This window comes from Equus przewalskii, chromosome 15 (genome assembly GCF_037783145.1).
Source record: "Equus przewalskii isolate Varuska chromosome 15, EquPr2, whole genome shotgun sequence".
Classification (NCBI taxonomy): domain Eukaryota; kingdom Metazoa; phylum Chordata; class Mammalia; order Perissodactyla; family Equidae; genus Equus; species Equus przewalskii.
The window spans coordinates 4,176,414-4,197,475 of NC_091845.1; the positions used below are offsets into that span (position 1 = coordinate 4,176,414).

At 56.3% G+C, this 21,062-nt stretch overlaps 1 protein-coding gene across 1 annotated transcript in view; it reads right to left on the reverse strand.

Moving 5' to 3' along the window:
* Positions 1-21,062, reverse strand: part of WNT7A (Wnt family member 7A) — a 65,209-nt gene that overhangs the window by 14,966 nt on the left and 29,181 nt on the right. The window lies entirely within an intron of this gene.

Consider the following 21,062-nt stretch of genomic DNA (forward strand, 5'->3'; position numbering starts at 1 on the left):
GCTGGGCCTCTGAAAGAAATTACAGCCAGACTTTTATTTTGCAAGAAGCGGCAAATGCTTATCATCGCAGGCACTTGTGGTCAGGTACTCTGTTACTTGAGACCAAACGTGTCCTGTGATCCACCCCTTGCTGTAAAGCAAGAGAAGTCCTTCCTCAGAGGGGACTCTGGGTTAAATGAGAGAGGGCCATCGGGGCCTGGTGCTGCATGCATCCCAGAACAGGCCCCCAGCCCACGTGAGTTGTCTTCATTTTGTTTGATGAATGCCAGCGCGGTGCTGGAAGGGCAGGAAAGCAAGGTTGTGGGGTGGAAGGAGCAATCAGCTGGAGGTCCTGGTTGTGCCTCTCCACTGCTGTGTGACTGCAGGCAAGTCCCTTTCCTTCTCTGGGCCTCAATTTCCCCTTTCTGTACAATGAAGGGACTAGAGGGGGATTCCCCAGGAGAGAAGACAGGACACGGAGGGATGGAGGGACAAGGGGCGCAGGGGTGAGGAGAGGAGAGGAGCCGGTTGGCTGAGTCTGCCACATGTCCCCGGGTTGGAGTCAATTTCTGGGTGGTGCAGTAGCTTGTGAGACACGAGGAAGTGACCACTTCCCCCAGAGGTCACTGTGAGTGCCAAGTGGCTCCCAGCGAAGCAGCTCCATCCCTTCTCCATCCTGTCTCCCTCCCGCCTTCCCCCACACCCGGGCCGACTCACCCCAGAAACCACCCTGCTGTAAACAGTCCCCTCTTATCTCCTGGAGCTTGTCAGTGCGGCTGCCTCCTGACACCGGAGCCCACGGCATCTTTAAGAAGCCCCGAAGACCACCACTTCCTTCTCCCCTCACATGTTCTGCCCTGGTCCCTGCAGCCTCCTCTCCCATCTGTTATCACTGGTGCTTACTCCCACTCTCAGATCCCAGGGACTCTCTCCCCAGCAGGAGACCCCTTCCCAAACCTTCTCCAAAAAACCGGAGTCAGCCAGATCACCTGGGAAAGGTGAGCATCAGCCGAGGAGAGCCACAGAAAGCAGGCGGCAGATCTCCTGGGCACGGAGGCCTCCTCTTCCTAGGGCTGGGATTTGGTTTCCACAGGAGGCCTCGCCTGGGTCAACTTGAGGGGACTTGAGACAGGAGGATGGTCCCCAAGTCCTGCTGGGTTCCTCTCCCAGGTCTTCACACCCCAGCTGCCCGTGTTTCTCATCTCCAGTCGTCACCAGACCCAAACCAGCTGCACCAGCTGAGCTGAACACTTGTCTCTCATCCATGTGTGATAAACGTGTCCCTTACTCCCTGTGCTGGGCATCATCCTATGGAGTCCTGCCCACAGCCTGACAAGGTGGGGGCCCAGCTGGAGTCAAGGCCAGCTTCTCTGCTCACCTCCCCTGAGAGCCTGGGTGGGCTGGGCAGTCTCTGCACCCCCCCTTCTCTATCCCAGAGGCTCACCTGTGTCCCCTGCCTCCATGGGCTCCCTGCCCTCCAGCTGCGGTCAGGTCCAGCCAGTGGGAGATCCTGCAGGAGGTTGGAGGGCGGGAGGAGAGAGAGGCTGGGCCATTTATTCCCTGACTCCCTCTCTGTGGGGCTATGTGGTGGCTGCTCCCACGTTCTTCTACCTGGAACCACGGCTCCTGCCAAGTGGCTCCTCTCCTCGGGTACTCCTGCTCCCTCCACTGCCCCTTCGGGCCTCCAGGTAGTAAGAGCTCCCCACCTTTGCGGCCCCAGGTGCTGCAACATCCGGCAGAGGGATCCCTCAACGCTGCCCACACTCAGTAAGACATCCCTCCGTCAAACCTCCTTCTGTTGCCGGGACCGGGCCGCCCACCAGACCCTGGCTGGGCCATGGGGCGAGTCACATCGCCTCCTCGAGCCTCGGTTTTGTCTCCCGGTTCAATGGAACACGCCCGGGGATGGCAGCATCAGGACTCAGTGACCAAAGGCACAGGGCCGAGCTGCAGGAGGCCCTTGGGAAACACAGCCGCTGTCGTGGTTGTTAAACCATTGACAGCACTGCATGAAATTTTTGCGCTGGTCTTGGATAAGAGTAGGAACAACTTCTCAAAATAGAGCGCCATGCTGGCTTCACGCCCAAGCCTCCCTGCATCGTGACTGCCCCTTTGCACAGTCACCCCTCCCACCACTACTGCGAGCCCCATGAGGGCAGGGACCAGCCGAAGCCCAGCGCAAGCCTCCGACTCTGCGACTCTGAGTCAGCTGCTGTTCTGAGTGCTCCGCAGAAAGCAGCTCACTGAACCGGCAAAGCAGCCCTCTGAGGCAGCTCTAACGTCACCACCCCCTGGTACAGGTGAGGGAGCTGAGGACCAAGGGGTCACAGTGAGCAAGTGCTGGAACCGGGACTTGAACTCAAGCGCTCTGGCTCACAGCCTCGTGCTGCAGCTGCACAGAGGGAGGGGAGCGTGTGGGACGGCCCTGCTCCCTCCGGCCGTGGTCCACAGGGCTGGTTGGGTGGTGGACACCGGTGCCCACATGATCCTCCCCTAAGACCCAGCTCTGGCGGCCTGGCTGCCCAGAGGGCCAGCCGCTGATGGCACAGCCGAGCTCCTCCTGGGAACTGCTCTCCCACGATGGAAGCGGCCTCACCCGACGTCACGGCCCCTCCTCAGGGCAGCCCCTAGCCAAGGGTGGTTGATGCTGGGCACAGAGGCCCGGTCCCCCTGCCTCAACTGGGGACAACTCTAAAGGGCCGCTCCAGCCTCAGGCTTCTTGCAGAACCAGCTGAAGCCTCTGCCACTGCAGCGCAGCCCAGCTTCTCTCCGTGGCCAGCGGGGCCGCCCTGCATCCTCACAGGCCCGTCTCCCCAGAGCTCTTCCCGGGAAACGCCCCCATGCAGATCCTCACCTCGGGGACCCTTCCAAGGACCCTGATCTAAGAGCACGTGCAATCAGTAGGCGGGCAGCGTGGACCCCGCCCCAGGAGGCACAGGTGTGAGGCCACCTCAGGGTGGAGGCTTCAGGTCGAAGCCCAGAGCCAACACCGCCTCCCCTGCTCCTGCTCCCCCTCCTCCTGCCTCCTCCTCCTTCTCCATCTCCTGCTCCCCCTGCTCCTCCTTCTGCTCCCCCTCCTCCCACCTCCTCCTCCTCCCGCCTCCTCCTCCTTCTCCATCTCCTGCTCCTCCTGCCACTCTTCCTGCTCCCCCTCCTCCCGCCTGCTCCTCCTTCTCCATCTCCTGCTCCTCCTGCCGCTCTTCCTGCTCCCCCTCCTCCCGCCTGCTCCTCCTTCTCCATCTCCTGCTCCTCCTGCCACTCTTCCTGCTACCCCTCCTCCCGCCTGCTCCTCCTTCTCCATCTCCTGCTCCCCCTGCTCTTCTGCCTCCTGCCCCTCCTCCTGCTCCCCCTCCTCCCACCTCCTCCTCCTTCTCCATCTCCTGCTCCCCCTGCTCTTCTTCCTCCTCCTGCCCCTCCTCCTGCTCCTGCTCCTCCTCCTCCACACCCCTCCTCCCACGTGTCAATCCATCATGAGCAGGAGGCTGCATTTCATCCAGCTGCAGCTGTATTCCTCTGGGCAACTCAGATGAAAGAGGGGAAAGATAGCTTTTTTTTGGTAAACATTTCGAGTATTTTCTTCTTGCTCACATTCTTTAAGTCATATTGGATGCACTGACTTCAGGCAAATATTCCTGTCTGCCTCAGGTGGTGATGGCAGGGGAAAGCTGCGTTCCACAGAACAGGCCACTGGAATGCAACCGGGCTAGCCCCGACGGCAGGGGGGCGCGGTCCACTGGGGCCTCAGGAAAAGGAGCGGCGACTCAGACCCGGCAGAGAAGGCCCCAGTCTAGACTGGGACCCTCCAAAAGGCGGGGAGGGCCCGGCTACAACGGCTCAGACGCCATTCAGTGGCTCCTGCTGTCCTGGGGTTAAAGCCCAGAGTTCATGGCCTGGCTCTTGAGGCCTCCACGTGCTGGTCTCTCTCCAACTGCAGGGTCTTCTAGGAGCCCGGGGCTTGTGGACAGACACCCCTCACCCCCAATGCACTGCACGCCTCTGCACACAGCCACACTCATGCCCAAACACCCCCATGTGCTGTATACACACGCACTTCTGTATGCATGACCCCCGGCAACCCCCACACTTACTCACACATGCTCACACTCAGCACCACATACTCTGTCACACACGTGCTCACATTCAGCTGCTCTCTCACTCACAGTCACACACACAACCCCATACATGTCCCCCACATCTCCCAGACGCTCACACGTGTATCCTCCCCACACACCCTCACACACACCACCACACACCGTTCCCTCCTGCACGACACATGCCCACACAGTCCTTCACACACACAGTCCACCCACACACACATGTGCACACACACCTCCCCACACGCAAGCTTGCACACAGTCGTCTACACCCCCCGAAATGTGAGGGGAGCCCAGACACGGGAGCCCAGACGGGGGAGCCAGCAGACGGGCTCCACTGGGCACTAGACAGGGGCCCTGGGTCAGGCCTCGGCCTTCCTCGCCTGTAAACTGGGGCTAACCTCCCCCCACCGCAAACACGGCTGCCGTGGGCAGTGAAAGTAGAAACCCCACTGTAGAGGTGGGAGAGCCAGGCCCTGAGAGGGGCAGTGCCTGCTCATGGGGCGGCCTCCTGACCCTGGCCTATCTCTCTCCAACACACTCTGGCTCAAGGGACCCCAACGACGGCCTGTGGGGCAGGAAGGAAGGGAGCCATTGAACCCCTGTGTTCCTCCCCACTTCTGGAGCATCAGCAAAGTGGCCTTGGTATCCATTCACTCAGGTGTTCGCTCACTCCCTCCCTCACTCTCCACCAGAGGCGACTTCAACTCCTGCTCTGGGCGGCCCCGAGGCTGGTGGCCAGGTGGGCGGAAACAGGCTATAGGTCCTCTGCTCCCTTGATGCTCCCACTCTGGAGGGGAAGGTGGCCACGCATTCAACGGCCACAGCGGCACAAGGCCCACACGACCTCCACCAACGGCGGCTCTGAAGGAAAGCACAGACTCGCCCCTCCTGTGGGCACAGCCCCCAGCGGCTGCCCTCCCACAGACCAACTGGAGAGCGTTTTTAAGACCACACAGGACTCTGAGTCAGACAGGGTATTCTAGGGCCTTGAGGAATTGCTCATTCTGCTCCGAGTCATGACAGTAGCACTGTTATGTTTTTAAAAAATCCTTATTGATTAGAAATATGCACAGATGAATTCACAGGTGAAATAACATGATGTCTGGGATTTGCCCTAAACTGTACCAGTTTTGGGGAGCTGGGGTTGATGGCTATTGACCAAATGTTGGGGCTGTTGAAGCTGGGTGCTGGGTACATGGGTTCATCATACTATTTCTCTCCATACCTTTTTCACTCCACTCCAGTCACAATGGGTTCCTTGCTGTTCCTCCAACACACCAGGTATGCCTCTGCCTCAGGACCTTTACACTTGCTGTCCCTCCGCCTGAACTACTATTCCCCACTCTCTACTTGGCTCCCTCCCTCATTTCCTTGGGGTCTTTGCCCAAATCTCACCTTTCCAAGGACACTTTCCCTGACCCTCGCCCTGGTGCATCTTGCTCCCTCATGGGCATCAGTATCTGACATAGTGCACATTTTAGTGTCTCCCACTAAAACGTAACTGCCCAAGGGTGGTTTGGTCTTTCTGGAAGGGTGCTGCAACATGGCTGGTGCTAGCAAATACTCGCCGAATGAAGGACTGAGATGAGGAACAAAGGAACCCGAGTAGAGACAGGAGGCCAGGCGGTGGCCCCTTGAGCTGAGAGTAGGATGTTAAGGAGGGTTCATCGGCAGAAGGGAGGGAAGGGCAGGCCAGGCAGAGGGAGCAGCATGGCAAAGGCCTGGTGTGGAGGGGAGCAGTCAGGAGCCCCAGCCTCCTGACGGGACAGAGGGGCACGTGGCCTTCAAGAAGCTCCCTCAGCGGCCATGTGGAGGACACACTAAAGGTTGGAGCCAGTGCAGGAGGCAGGAGGCTGGAGGCTCAGCCAGACAGAACCAAGCGAGGATGAAGAGCAAGGATGTCACAGAAGCGAGAGGGCGGCCTGGTCCCCTCCAGGGGAAGCCCTGCCACCCGGCTCTGGAGGAGAGGCAGCTGCAGACAGCCCAGCGCACAAGGGCCGGCAGCATCCACGGCCCCTGTGACCCGCATGGCCCTGGCTGCCCAGCAGGCCAGCCTCTACATCTGTCCAAACCCCCTCCTCTCTTGACCCAGAGACCTGGGCTCTTTCAGGGACAACCTGGAAGGTCGTAGACTTCAAAGATGGGCGCCTAACCATAAGGACGGTGCAACAGTCAGACCAGAAACACGTGTCCACACAAAACTGGTTCATGAATGTTCACAGGAGCCAAAAGCCGGAAACAACCCAAGTGTCCAGCAACTGGCGCACGGGAAACAAAATGCTGCCCATCCATATGATGGAATATGACTGGGCCCTAAAAAGGAATGAAGTGCTGACACGTGCGACAACGTGGATGGACCCTGACAACATTACGCTAAGTGAAAAAAGCCAGTCACAAAAGGTAACGTGCTGCGTGATTCCACTTATGGGAAATGTCCAGAGAAGATAAATCCATGGTCATAGAAAGAAAATTCGTGGCTGCCGGGGGCTGGGGGAAAGGAGAGTGAGGAGCGACTGCTAATACGAATGGGATTTCTTTTTGGGGACGATGAAAAACTTCTAAAATTGATTGTGGTTGCACAACTCTGTGAATACACTAAAAACGACTGAATTATACACTTTAAAGGGGTGAATTATATGGTATGTGAACGATATCTCAATAAAGCTCTTATAAAAAAAACAATCAGACCAGACCCCTCTATTGGTCCAGCAGCCCTGGGAGCTTGGGACCACGGAGCACAGCTGCTCCTGCAATGGCAGGGGTCTTCTGGGCGTCCTGGGGGCCTTCAGCATGCCGGGCTGACTCAGCGCCTCACCGAATCACATGCTCACAGTCAGTGTCTGAGGTTCCCCCCAGGCTGGACTCCAGAATCACCTGGAGAAGCAGGGGCTTCAAGCGTTGCCGGTGCCCGGGCCCCATCCCCAGAGGTTCTGATTTCACTGGTCTAAGGGGGCCGGGCATCCAATATTTAAAAAAAAGGCCTCAGGCAAATTCTAATAAGTGGCCAGGTGTAGAGAGCCCTGGTAATGTCCTGTCCACTCGGGGCCTGTGGTGGGTGCTGGCCAGGTGAGGGGGGTCGGACAAGGTCCTTCTCCTCAAGAAATACCCAGTGTAGTCTGGGAGACAACTGGGCCAGTAAGAGTTTGGACAGGGAGATGGGGCCAAAATAGAGGCCCATACTGCCATGGGGCAAGCGAGCAGTTCTCACTGACGGCTTCCTGGAGGAGGTGACCTGTGGGTCTTGAAGGATGAGTTTGCTACTGGAGAAGCCAGGGAAAGGGCATCGTGGGTGGGGTCACAGGAGTGCCTGGGCCAAGGCCTTTGGGGGCTGGGAAATCCAGGGGGCAGGGACCTGAGGTCAGAAGGGAAGGCAAGTGGGACCCCAAGAAAGCCCCAGACGGACCCGCGGTGAGACAGCACACGCTGAGGGTCAGGCTTGCTCCTCCTGGCCGGAGCCCGGCACACAGCAGGGTGCCGAGGAGAGCTGGGCTGGGGAGACAGCAGCCTCCGAAGAGGACCACCACCTCGGCTGTCCTCTGGGGCCCAGGACACCCCCTGCCTCTCAGCCCTGCCAAATCCCCCCTGTGCACACTTCAGGTCAGGTCCGTCTGAGCCACACCACGCCCATGCCCGCCTCAGGGCCTCCACAGCTGCCGCTCCCTCTGCCCGTGACACCCTTCCCCCGGTGCCTCAGCTCCAGCTCTGCTCCTCAAAGCAACCCTCGCCGACCAACCTCTCCAAGGCGCCCCACTCGTCTCCCCTGCGTCACCCCTGTCACAGCACCCTGCTTTAGTCCTCCCTAGCGCTCGGGCACTTGAGGACGAATTGCTCGCCTCTCCCCTCCACGCCGAAGTGTCAGCTCCAGAAATGTCCTGCCCTCGTCTGCCTTGTTCAGGAGGCATCTAGAAGGGGAATCTAGCATTTGCCAGATGAATGAATGAGTCCGTGAATGAATTTGCTCTGGCTCGGGAGCCTAGATGGCCATTTCCTTTGCGCCGGGGCCTTGTGGAAGAGCCCTTCACTCGAAGCGTCCACAGAGATCAAGGCTGAAGCTCCCAGAGAGGGGCTTTGGGACAGGGGACAAAGGGCGGATGCTCAGAGCATGGAGAAAGGACCCAGGAGTCAGGTCACGCTGGCTGAACGCCCTCTGTGCCCCCGTCCACCCCAGATGAACCACTCCAACCCCAGCAAGGCCCTACCAGGGAGACCAGGCACCAACGACGCCCTGTGAACCCCCGTCCAAGAACAGAAACACTCCTGTCCAGACTGCAGGAGTGGGCGTCCAGGAGGGTGGGCTGGCCTGGACTGGGGTTCCATGCTGCCCGGCAGCCCAGAGGACACAGGCACAGGGACACCTCCCCTGAGATATCCTTTTTCCTGCTCCTGGTGGAGTCAGGCTTTTTCCAGCCAGGCGACTGGGAAAAATACCCCTGGGTTATCTTTATCCCAGGGCAGTTTCCAGCCACTGAGGTAGGCGGGGCCTCTGACCTGGGGACAGGGCGCGGTCGAGGAATCACTGATTCCTTACTGCTTTGAAGCCCCAAGGAGCTGCCACCAGGGCCCAGAGGGACTTGGCATTTGTCCAGCCTTGCCACCAAGAGCTGTGTGGCTCCTGATGCCCACCCTCCTGCTGTCCCTGAGGCTGCGCCAGCACCATGCGGGCCAGCCCCGTGCGTTGAGGACAGTGAGTGGGCCCCGCAGGTCCTCTGAAACCACGTCACAGCAGAGAGAGGAGAGGTTTCAAAGACCTCACTTGAGTCCCAGCTCTGCCACCTTCTGGCTGGGTGACGGGGGAACATCACTTAACCTCTCTGAGCCTGGTTCCTCAAAAGAAAACTGAAGGTTGAGAACAACGATAACAGGAACCATCTCAGGTAGCTGTGAGGCTACCTGAGGCAGAGTACATCGAGGTGCCCGCGTCACAGGACGGAGCTGGAGGGTCAAGGGGACCTGGTCGGAGCCTCTACATCTTTGTAGGACTATTCTCTGCAGAGGATGCCAACTGGCTCGGGGACCAGAGAGTGATGCTGGCTTTTTCCAGTTCTCCTGGGGGCAACTTCCAACTCCAGCCTGAAGGGATGGAATGGACTTTCCATAAGGGAGTGAGCCCTGTCACCAGAAGTGTTCAAGCCAGATTGAGATCTGCACCGTCCAAAACAGGAGCCACCAACCACATGAGCGCTGGAACCGTGGCTACTGCTCTAAGTGTAGAGCAGATGCCAGACTTTAAAGACTTATCATGGGGAAAAAAGGACGTAAAATATCTCAGTATTTTCAAATTGATTACATACTGAAATGACAATATTTTGGACATGGTAGATTAAATAAAATATACTATTAAATTTAATGTCACCACTTTTAACCTTTTTGATGTGACTACTAGAAAATGTAAAATTCCATGCTTGACTCATCTTAATTTCTGTTGGACAGCGCTGGTCAAAATGCTTGCTGCTCCAAGAGCAGCCCCAGGACCTGTGCACGGCCTCCCCCGGGAGCTTGTTGGAAATGCAGACTCCCCGGCCCCACCCCAGCCCCAGGGCCTCAGAGGCTGCATCTTCACACCGCCCAGGTGATTCGTAGGCAGGTTAAAATTTGAGGCTTCCTGCAGATGCCTTGGCCGGAGGCCCGGGGGATCCTGCTTCAGGAGGGCGTGAAGCCCAGCCAGCGCCGTGTGAAATACTCAGTCCTCGGTGCCTGTGCCCCTGACTCCCACACTTGGTCTGAAGGGTCCCCTAAACCCAGCCCTCTCACCTGGGAGCAAACACATACTCTCAAGAGAAAAGGGCAGCTTAGCAAGCAAATAGGCACTCCTCTTTGGAAAGGAACAATAGCGCGGAATGCACCAGCAGTTGGCATCCTGTAACTTTTTAAAGGCTGGGAAATAATCTGAGCAAACAGCCGAAAAATAGATCTATGTGTCAAAAAAACAACAACTTAACCAGCTCCCCCTAAATTCCTCCCTCTTTTTCTCTCTGAAAACTTGGCCCACAGGCATGAAATGGCACTAAATATAGAAATGGTGAACGAGTAAATCCCTCAGAGGTGCCACAGGCTGCCCAGGGCCTGTTTCACGGTTGACTTGTAAACCATTGAGAGCTGGGAGCCGTAATTAAAATGCTGACACCCTCCCAACTATGAGCTGGCCAGGAGAGAGCAGGGCTGGGAGCAGGCAGAGGGGAGCACGGAGGTTGGTGCCTTTCCAAGCATGTATTGGCTTAGGTTCAAAGTCCGTCATTGGCTCTCCAAGACACAATCAAAGGCACACACCTCACAGGGCCAGGAGGTGACCTGCCCAAACACACCCATCTGTGACCTCATCTCCTCATTGCTCCGTGAGAGACACACCGGCCTCTTTGCCTCAGGCTTGTGTATTTGCTGTTCCCTCTGTCTCAAATGCTGTTCCCCAGATGGCTCACTTCCTCATTTCCTGTTTAGATCTCACCTTCTCAGAGAGGCCTCTGCTGACTACCTGAAATAAAATGCGTCGCTCTTGTCATCCCTGCCATCTCAGCCTGATTCATTTTTTTCATCATAGCATTTATTACTCTCTGAGAGCAGATTCCATATATATTCGATTTTTCGTTTGTCCTCTGCTTTCCCTCTGGAATGTCAGCTTCATAAGGGCAAATACCATCTAATCCCAGAGGCTAAAACGTTACCAGACACATAAATAAGTGCTTAATAAACATTTGTCGAATGAATGAATGCATGGATTTCCACCCCTTTCTTTCAGCTGGTCTGGTGATCTCACTGGGAAAATGTCCAACTTGCCTGCAACGAGCTCAGCTTTTCACCCATCCATTCAACCAGCCACCTTTCCAAATGACTATCCATCCATCCATCTCTCCAACCAACCAACTCCCCAAGCATCCATCCAACCATCTTCTAACATCCATCCGTCTAATCATACCTCCCCGTCCGTCCCTCCAGCCGTCCGTCCAATAACCATTCATGTGACCGTCATTCCAAGTACTCACTATCGTCTGTCTCTCTATCCAGCCACCCAGCCGCCCGTCCATCCACCTATCCTTCCTTCCTCCCAAATATCTATCACCCTTCCACATATCCATCCAGCCATCCAGCCACCTATCCCTCCTTCCTTCCAAATATCTATCACCCACATATCCATCCAGCCAGCCATCCATCCATCCAGCCAGCCATCCACCCAACCACTCAGTCATCCACCCATCCAAACCAATCTCCAAATGCTTAGCCCTCCTGTCCTGGGGTCCCACACTTCCCTGCTCTCTCCTTCACAGAGTCCCGTTCAGCTAGCATGCTTACATGTAGGAAGTCCCCCCGTTCCCTCTGTTATTAGAGCGCAAGCACTTCAAAAGTAGACACTGTGTCTTATCCACCTCGGATCTCCAGTGCCTAAAACGGGGCTGACACTCAGTAGCTGTCAGTGAATGTCTGCTGAGGGAACATATTTTTCCATTCCCCTCATTTACTCATTCTGCATCTTCTACTAGACTGAGCTCCCTGATGCCTGGGACCCTTTTCTAGTCTCTAAAATCATGCACCTGACACAAAGAAGACAGGCTGCAAACACTGAGCGAATGAATGAGTGAATGAATACACAAAAGAGAGGAGGTACAGCAGGAGTACAGACTCTGCAGCCAGCCTGCCTGGATTCAGAGCCTGGCTCTCTGTGTTTATTAGCCATGTGACCTTGGGTGAGTCAGTGAACCTCTCTGTGCCTCAGTGTCCTCGTTTGTAAAGGGAGATGATAATAGCACTGACCTCCTCGTGTTCTGGCGAGAATTTGCTGAGTTAATACATATGAAGTACTTAGAACAGTGCCTGGAGAAAGACACGGGCTACGGAGGTGTCTAAAAAGAAAATCTCCATTTACAGCTGGCCCATAGGAACAAATATGGAGGGCAAGGACTCTTGGGTTTAAAAGGCGGGAAGGCAGCTTCAGTCCGAGCCCACGCTGTTCCCACAGGAGCCTCCTACAGCAAACACTCTAACTTTTCTCAGCCACACTGGGACAATTTGGCAAACTACCCGTATTATGTCAGGTGGTCATAAGGGCTGTGGAGAAAAAGAAACCAGGGAAGAGGACGGGGAGGGGTGAGGCAGACGGGTGGGCAATTTCAAGTAGAGTGGCCAGGAAAGGCCTCCTTGAGAAGGTGATATCTGAGCAAAGACTTGAGGAGGTACGGAGGTGAATGTCTGGAGGGCAAGTGGTCCAGGGAGAGGGAACAGCAAGAGCAAAGGTCCTGAGGTAGGGACATACCCAGTGTAGATGGAACAGTGTAGGCAGAACAGAGTGAGCGAAGGGTTTCTACTCTGAGTGGGTTGGGAGCCATTGTGAGGTTATGTGTAGAGGCGGGGCAGTGATTTACTTTACATTTGAAAGGACTGCGGGGGCCCAAGGCCCACGGTCCAGCAGGGAGACAAGTTAGGGTGCTGTTGTACTTCAAGCAGGAGATGACGGTGGCTTAGACCAAGGGGCCAGGACTGCAGGCTGTTAGGAAGGGGAAGATTCTGGACAGATGTGTAGGTGGAACCAAGACATCGGATGTGGGTGTGAGAGAAGAGTCAAGGGCAGGCAAGGTTTGTGGCCTAGACAACTGGAAGGACAGAGCTGCTCTTTGCTGGGCTGGGCAATGAAGGCAGGCGTTGGTGGGAGCAAGACAGCAGTGAGGCTGGGGCAGGTGGGTTTTCACGGGCCAGCAGTGGGAGTGGGAGGCAGCCGGATGCGCGAGGCTTGAGTTTGGGTGGGAGGTCTGCGTTGGGGGCTGGACTCTGTGGACAACTTTGCAGGTCCCGGTATGTGGCATGTACTTGGGTACTTGTGGCATGGGGCTGGGAAGGACAAGGACAGGGCTCTCGCTGGAGGTGGCTGCTCAGACATGACTGAGAGACCCAGAGGGACCTCACTGTCTGGGAGAGGGGAGGACCAGTGTGGAACTGCAATGGTTTGGTCCCCTTGAGACCCTCTCTGTTCAGTAAAGTGACAAATCTCGATGACCTCCTGGATATCTCAAGTCCTTCTAGCACGCTGCGTGTGCTGGTCCATGGGAAAAATGGAATTTTAGAGCAAGAAAGATCCTTACGAATAGAATAGAAGGATTAGAACCTATTCATAGCTTTAAAACTACTAATAGTGCTAACAACATTCCTAACAGCAGCTACTGTGGTCTGAGCACTCACCATGCAAGACAGCATGGGACTCAGCACTTTATGGGCACCATCTCGTTCAGTCTGCACGCTGGTGCTGAAAGTGCCAAAGAGCACGGGCTTCTTCCCACCGAGGACACTGAGGCTCAGAGCGGGAGACCGCCCACGGTCACGCAGCAAGCAAGTTGCGAAGTCGAGGTTTCTACTGCAGCTCTTTCCACAGCCACGTCATCCCATCTCCCAGCACAGAACAAAAGCCCAGCCTCTCGAGTCAGGAGCACAGGGAGCCCCTCCACCGGCCTCCACGCCTAGGACTCTCGGAGCGCAGGGAAGACCAGCCCCACAGAGCGCCTCCCAGCCAACTGAGCGGCCCCGGCCAGAGCCAGGGGGCCTCGCCTGCGACACGGGCACAACCGCACCCTTGCTTGGAGAAGAGTGGCGAGTCTTGGCCAGGAAAGTGTTAAAAAAAGGTTTTGCAAATTATGATGCATTTTACAAATGTCGTGTTTGAATCATTATTTCAAAATATTACCAATCCTTCCAGGTCCAAAATACACATGTACACGTGCATGCGTGCACGCGCGCGCACACACACGCACGCACACACACACACTATTGAGGACTAAGCAGAGGCCACATACAGGATGAGCAGAACATGGGCTGCAGGGGTGGGCTCACTGGGAGGGGAGCCTGGCTCGGATGCTCCCTACCTGGGCAACCTCAGTACACCGCTTAACTGCTCTGGGCCTCAGGTTTCCTGCTCTGTAAAATGGAAACAGCAACAACAGGCCCGCTCCCATGAGGCAGCTTTTGGAAAGCACTTGGCATGGGCCCAGCGCGCTGTCTGCAGCCTGGAGAGGGCCACACACAGGCACTGAGCGCCGGTGTCGCCCCGCCACGCCGCCCCACTGGCCCCGGGCCTGCCCCTCCGCCCAGTGTCCTGGGGAGGCCCTGAGCTCAGCGGAGCCCTCATTCTGCTGCAGCTGGGCCTGCCAGGAGCCTGGGACGCTGCTCGAGTCACTGCCTGGACCTCAGCTGCCCGTCTGTGACACTGAGTTAACACGGACACCAAGGTTGTTAGGCCAATGAAACTTTTAACTCAGGCAGACAAAGCTGTGAGCAGCCGGCCTTCTCTGGGTCTCAGCCCTTTTGTCAGACGAGCAGTGCTTTTCTGGAACACAATAGCACCTGGACTTCTCAAAGGATGCACAGTGACCAGGATTAGGGAAGGTGGAGCTTTGGCCAGTCCCTCCGTGTGGCCGGGCCACGCCCCATGCCGGCCCCCACCCCCCGCCTGCCCCCTCACTTGGCTCCCCTTCCCTCATCCCAGCAGATTTGATAACACCCTGGAGTCCCAGTCCCCTCTCAGGACAAAGGTGGCAATTGTCCCCGGTGGGCGCCTTTTGACTTGGTCTCACGGCAGTGTAACGCGCCCCTCGGCTTCACCTCCTGGGGAGGCCTCTCGCGGCCTCACCCACCGACTGCCCCTCCACCCCAGGTTGGTTTCACAAGAGCCGCCAGCTGCAGGGCCAGCGGCCACACCAGGAATTCCTTCCAGAGAAAGCAGATGGCCACCTGAGAACCTCCTTGGGCTGGCTCGGGGCCAGAGAGATGGAAGCATTGGCTCCCACAGGAGCTGAGACCTTCCTGGGTCCCTGTAATAATAACAAGGGGGTGTGCGCCCCCACCACTCTAGGCCAGCGGGTGCTGTCCAACAACCTTCCAGCGACGATAGAACTGTCTGACACGGCAGCCACCAGCCTCATGTGGCCACCGAGCATTGGGAGTGTGGACTGAGGAACTGAATGCTTCATCTTATTTATTTGTAATTAATTTAAATTTAAACAGCCACATGTGGCCTGTGGTGACCATACTGGACAGGGCGGCTAGAAAGAGATCACTGAGGGCACCTACTGCATGCTGTGCTCCAGGCTGGGCTCTGGGAGACTCCAAGGTGACTCTCCAGCTGCCCGGAAGGACAAGGAGGATTCGGCAGGGCGAGAGGATGTGGCCCTCAGGCTGCCTTCACCAGGCTGACCGAGCCCAGAAACTGTTAAAACAGGGGCGTCCCCGGTCTCTGCAGAGGTGTGAGCACTCCTGGGCATGCCTCAGTCTGGGCATCTCCTCGTTCAGTGGCACCCCGAACCCACCCCGACAGCCTAGGGGAGAGGGCAACATGCAAAATCCCCCTCCCCCCCAGCCCAGGTCCCTCCTGGTCCACAGTGTCCTCTCCCAGGCAGAGGACGGTGGCCCAAGACTGTCCATAGTGACCAGAGTGGGCGAGGACTCACAGTGCCTGAGTAATCCGCGGTCCCCAACCACCTGATCCTCGCAGGCTTTTGGGGGCTGTGCACTGCAGAGCCTCCAAGATCCCCAAAACAGGGAGCTGAGAATCTTAGGATAACACTTTAGAATCACAGGATGTCAGAACCAGGGCTGGAGATAAACACATCTGAGTCCAAGAACCCCTGGGCTGGTGGAACAGTTCAGTGGTTACGAACTGAGTCTGGAGCCAGACTGCCTGGGTTCAGATCCCAGGGTGGCACCTGCCAGCTGTGTGGCCTTGGGCAAGTTTCTTAACCTCTCTGTTTCTTCATTTTTCCATTGGTAAAATGGAAAGAACAACAGAGAATGCTAACCTCATAGGACTGTGGTGGGGATTAAATCAGTACGTGCATTTCAGGTGCTAATGTTATAATCATGTCTTTATTCTCCCAGCAAATGTGGCCCTGCCCTCAAGCTCATCTCACTTCTAGGAGCAAGTTCTTTCTCACTGGAGCTGAAACTTGCACCTACCCCACATTCCTCGATTTCAGGTCCTAGTCCTGCCTGCTACACTCCCACCAACCACCCCTCCCAGCCCTTCAGTGACTGGGGGACAGAGACAGCTCCTGAGGCTGCCCTCCTCCAGGCTGAGCTCCCCCCAGGCCAGGATGTCCAGCCACTTGCTCTGGGCCTGCCTCAGGCTGCCCGTGTCCATCCTGAGTTAGGGCGGGGAGCTGGTCTTAGCAGCCCACCCAGAGCAAAGTGGGATGCCGATGACCAGGCTCCGTGGACATTTCTGTGGGAAGGGTTGCTCCTGCCCCTCTCCTGCTCCCCACCCCCTGGCCTCCCTATCTCATCCCCTCCCCTCCTGGGCACTGTCCACGGCTATCACTGCGGCATCACTGACCGGAGCTGGCTGGGCCCAGCCCTTGCTGTGTCATCGGAGAAAGCTGGAAAAACCTCAGGCTTCATGGGCGTCCTCCACCCGGGCCTGGGCCAGCTCTCATCTGACCACTCCTCAGCGGCTTCCGCTCTGGACCCGTCCTGGCTCCTTCCTCTGGTCCCTCACACCTTGGCCCGGTCATCCCAGTGGGCTGTCCCAGGCCCCACATCAGCGCCTCCTCCAGCCCAGCACCACCTGCCCGGGCCAGACGCAGGGAGCAGGAAGGATGCTGAGCCAGGAGCCAGGCCCTGGGCACGTCCTGCTCCTCCACTCAGTGCGCGTGGCCTGGCAAGGCCCTCACGTCTGGTGTCAGTCTCTCATCTATCAAATGTGCCCAAGGAAGGGAGCGTCTCCGGTTCTAAAGTGACTCTACGGGTCCTCCTCGGCACCGTCCGAGGGCCACTGTCCCCCACAGGGCGGGAGGTGCTGGGTAGACCGAGCGCACAAATAAAGAAATGAAAAAATGGACCTTGACCTAAAATGTGCACCTTATACAAAAGTTAACACAAAACGGATCACGAAACCTTGAGGACATTCCGCTAAGTGCAATAAGCCAGTCACAAATGGACAAATGCTGTCTGATCCTGCTCGTATGAGGCCCCCAGAGCAGTCACACTCCTGGTGACAGAAATTAGAAGGGGAGCAGCTAGGGCTGGGGAGGGCGTGGGGAGTTGGTGCTTCATGGGGACAGAGCTGCAGTCTGGGAAGAGAAAGTTCTGCAGATGGATGGTGGGATGGCTGCACAACAATGTGAGTGTTCTTAACACCACTGAACTGTCCACTTAAAATGTTAGAATGGTAATTTTATGTTATGTATATTTTACTATGATGAAAATTAAATTTAAAATAGAAAGCTTTGTGATTTAAAATTAATTAATTTAAAAATGAATCAGGAACTTAAATGTAAAATGTAAAACTACAAAACCTGTAGAAAAATGTATCTGGGAAAGTCTTGGGGACTTAGGGCTGAGCAAAGAGTTCTCAGATGACACCAAGAGCACCATGCAAAAGGAAACGTTGAGAAATTGGACCTTATCAACATTAAAAACTTTTGCTCTGCCAAAGAGGATAAAAAGACAAGCTACAGACCGGGGAAAAAAATTGGCAAACCATGTGTCTGACAAAACGTCTCGAACATATAAAGAAACCTCAATACTCGACAGTAAGAATACGGAGAATCTAATTAGAAAATGGGCTACCAGCTGAACAGACGTCCCACTAACGAGGAGACGCAGAGGGCAAATAAGCACATGGAAAGATGTCCAACATCATTAGTCCTTAAGGAAAGGCTGCTGACAACCCCAGTGAGCTGTGAAACACACCTATCAGAACGGCAAAAATGAAAAACCAACACCACCAAATGCTGGCGAGGACGCGGGCAAACTGGATCATGCCCCACGCGGGGGGGCGTGTAACATGGCACAGCCACCCTGGAAGACAGGTTAGCGCTTTCTTACAAAGCTGAATGTGCAACAACCAGACGATCCAGCAACTGTGCTCCTGGGCATTTACCCCGGAGAAATGGAACCTTATGTTCACACCAAAATCTGGACGTAAGTGTTCACAGCAGCTTTATTTGTAATTGCCGAAAATTGGAAACATCCACATATCCTTCAACAGGCATATGGTTAAACCAACTGCGGTCCATCCACGCCGTGGAGTATTACTCGGCAATCAAAGGAACCAACTATTGCAACAGTGGGAGTGAATCTTGGGGGGGATTACGTTGAGTGAAAAAAGCCACTCCCAGGAGGTTACATACTGTATGATTCCATTTCTACAACATTCTTGAGATGATAAGATTACAGGGATGGAGAACAGATTAACGGCTGCCAGTGACTGGGGCGGCAGGGGAGGCAGAGGAGGAGGGGAGGAGAGGGGATCAGGCTCTAAACGGACATCAGGGACCCTGGGGGGATGTCCTGTGTCTTGACCGGCTCAGTATCCATACTCCGGCTGTGATGCTGGACTACAGTGCTGCAAGCTGTTGGGGGAACTGGGCCAAGGGCATACAGGGTCTTTCTGTACTCTCACAACTGCATGCGAATCTACACTATCTCAACCTAAGAAATTTTATTAAAAAATACAAGAAACTCAGTAAAATTTGAATTTGAGGTAAACAATGAATAATTTTTTAGTATAAGGATGTCCCACACAATCTTTGAAACATACTCATGCTAAAAATTATTTGTTGTTTAGCTCAGATTCAGATTTAACTGGGAGTCCTCTATTTTACGGGGCAACCCTACTCCTGGGAGCCCCCCAGGTAAGAGCAGACACTCGTCCTTCCATTCATTCACTCGACCAGTAATTCTCCAGCATGTCCTCTGCGCCAGGCACCTAGAGGGCAGCTGTGAACTTGCGGACCCTCGTGGGACTGACAATGCGGTGGGAGAAGACAAGGAATAAAGACTCAAAGAGCTGTGTAAGTAGGATAACTTCACATAGTGGCAAGCGTTACCTAGAAAATAAAGCAGGGTAGTGTACAGAGAGAGCTGAGGTGGACAGAGGGGAGGAGAGTCAGGGAGGGCCTCCCTGAGAAGGGGACATCTGAGCAGAGACCTGAAGGAATAGAAGGAGCTAGCTATGCAAAGATTTGAGGGACGAGCATTCCAGACAGAGGGAACAGCATGTGTAAAGGCCCTGAGGCAGGAACAAGCTTGGCAGACTCTAGGAGTATGCGGCTGCAGACAAGGTTGATGTCCAGTGGTCCTAAGAACCCTGTGTCCTCCCCTTCCCCACCTCAGACCTGGAAGACCCTTCTGAGACCATAAGGTCCCACCATGGAAGACACCAAGGCCCCAGAGGGACGATATTTGCCCAAGGCTGTCCCTGGTCCAAGTTGCTCAAATTCTGGCTAGAGGCCTTTCCATCCGCAGGCCTGGATCCGGGGCAGGAATGGAGGGAAGGGTGGCCTGAAGAGGCCTCCTCACAGCCTAGTCTGGTCAGCCGGCTTCAGGCCAGGCAGGGCCTGGCTCCTCGGGCCCTTGACATGCCAGCGCTGACCACTCTATCTGGTCAAATATGCAAGTGGCCCTCGGGAGAGCGGAGAGGAGCATAGCTGAGCGAGCCTTATCTGGCCCCGCCCAGCTGCCAGGGGCCGGGTCCCAGTGTCCCCTGACTCACAGGCCTGCCTGCAGCCAGGGCAGGGAGGGAATCCAGCTCCAGGAGCACCCAGACCAGACGGGGCAGGGCAGGAAGGGACAAGACCGGCACCCTCCGTGAGCAGGAGGCCGGGCAGGGACTGCGAGGGGACTTCTCACTCAGGTGGCATTCCATCCCCCTGAGCTCACCTCCCTGGGAGCAAGCGGCACATTCCAGCAGCCCCGTCCCAGCCGGCCCGTCCCCAGGGCTGCCTCTCCTGGGCTCAGCACCGCTGCTCCCAGGAAGGGGTGCTGAGGGCCCCTCCCGCCCCGAGGCCCCGGAGCTCCCCAGACCTCCTTCTCAGCACACAGCAAGGCCTCCAGGCCCAACCCTGCCGTGGAGGCGCCGAGAGAGTGGGCCCTCGGCTGCGGCTCCACAGCTAGGACAGAGCAGGGGCTGGAAGCACAGTCTGGGCCCCTCTGCACCCCACAGGGTACGTTCCGTATGTGCTCCAGAAGGCATCCGGGAGGCCCACTCCTGGCTCTGCTCCTCGCTCCAGGACCGCTCCTGTGCTCCCCACAGCCCTCCTGCCCCAGGGCCCGTGCCCCAGGGCTTTCCAACTTGAATCCTCCCACTGGGCAATCCTGCCAAATTCCAGGGCTTCTGTTACCGCCTCCCGCTGGTGGCTGCCAGGAAGTGACTCCAGCCAAGATCGCTCTCCAGAATAAAGATCCAGGCACCAGTGGCCCCTGGGAATCCCTACCTACTGCCCACAGGGGCTCCCACTTCTGTGCCCAAAGGCACCCTGGGGACCATGATCTCCCCTGCCCCAGTTCCTGACCCCAGGGAGGGGTGGTGCCCGCCCATCCAACCCAAATGCAACCCCAGGCGGGTCTTGCCTCTTCTGCTTCCTGACAGCTGTCTATCCCACCCAGCCTGAGGCCCATGCTGGGTCTGGGCACCAGCTGCCGCCCTGACCCCTCACGCTGTTCTCCACGTTGTCCCAGAGAGGGCCAGAAACCTGTCCTCGGCACTCCCCAGCCAAAGCCGCCTCAGGACCCTCCAGCATAAGGAAGTCCCACCCCTTGACCTCTCGTTCAAGGCCCTGCCTGTGGCCCCAGCCCCCCCCAGCCTCACCACCCACTCCCCCTGCCCCTAGACACACAGAGCCCCCAACCATGCTTTTTTAGGACTTCACGCTTTTGTACATGCTGTTACTCCTGTTTGAAGTTCCCTCCTCCTCCCCTCCTGCCTTGTCTCCTGGAGGACTCCTAGCTATCCTTCAAAGCCCTGCTAAGGGATCCCTTCTTCTCGCCTAGAGGTCTCTAGATTGCCCGAGAGGAAACCACTCCCATCTTGGGGCGCCTTTCTGCACCTTCTGTGTTGAATTTTCCCTGTGGGGTGTGGCCCTGAGTCATCATTTCAGCTCCTCTTATCTGCCCCTCTCACTAAACTGGGCATCTTGAGGGCAAGAACCGTGCTTCGTTCACCTCCCCACCGCCCAGAAGGCTGGAAAGAAATGACAGAGCCACAGGATTCTGCCATCCAAGGAGTTCAACCCAGCG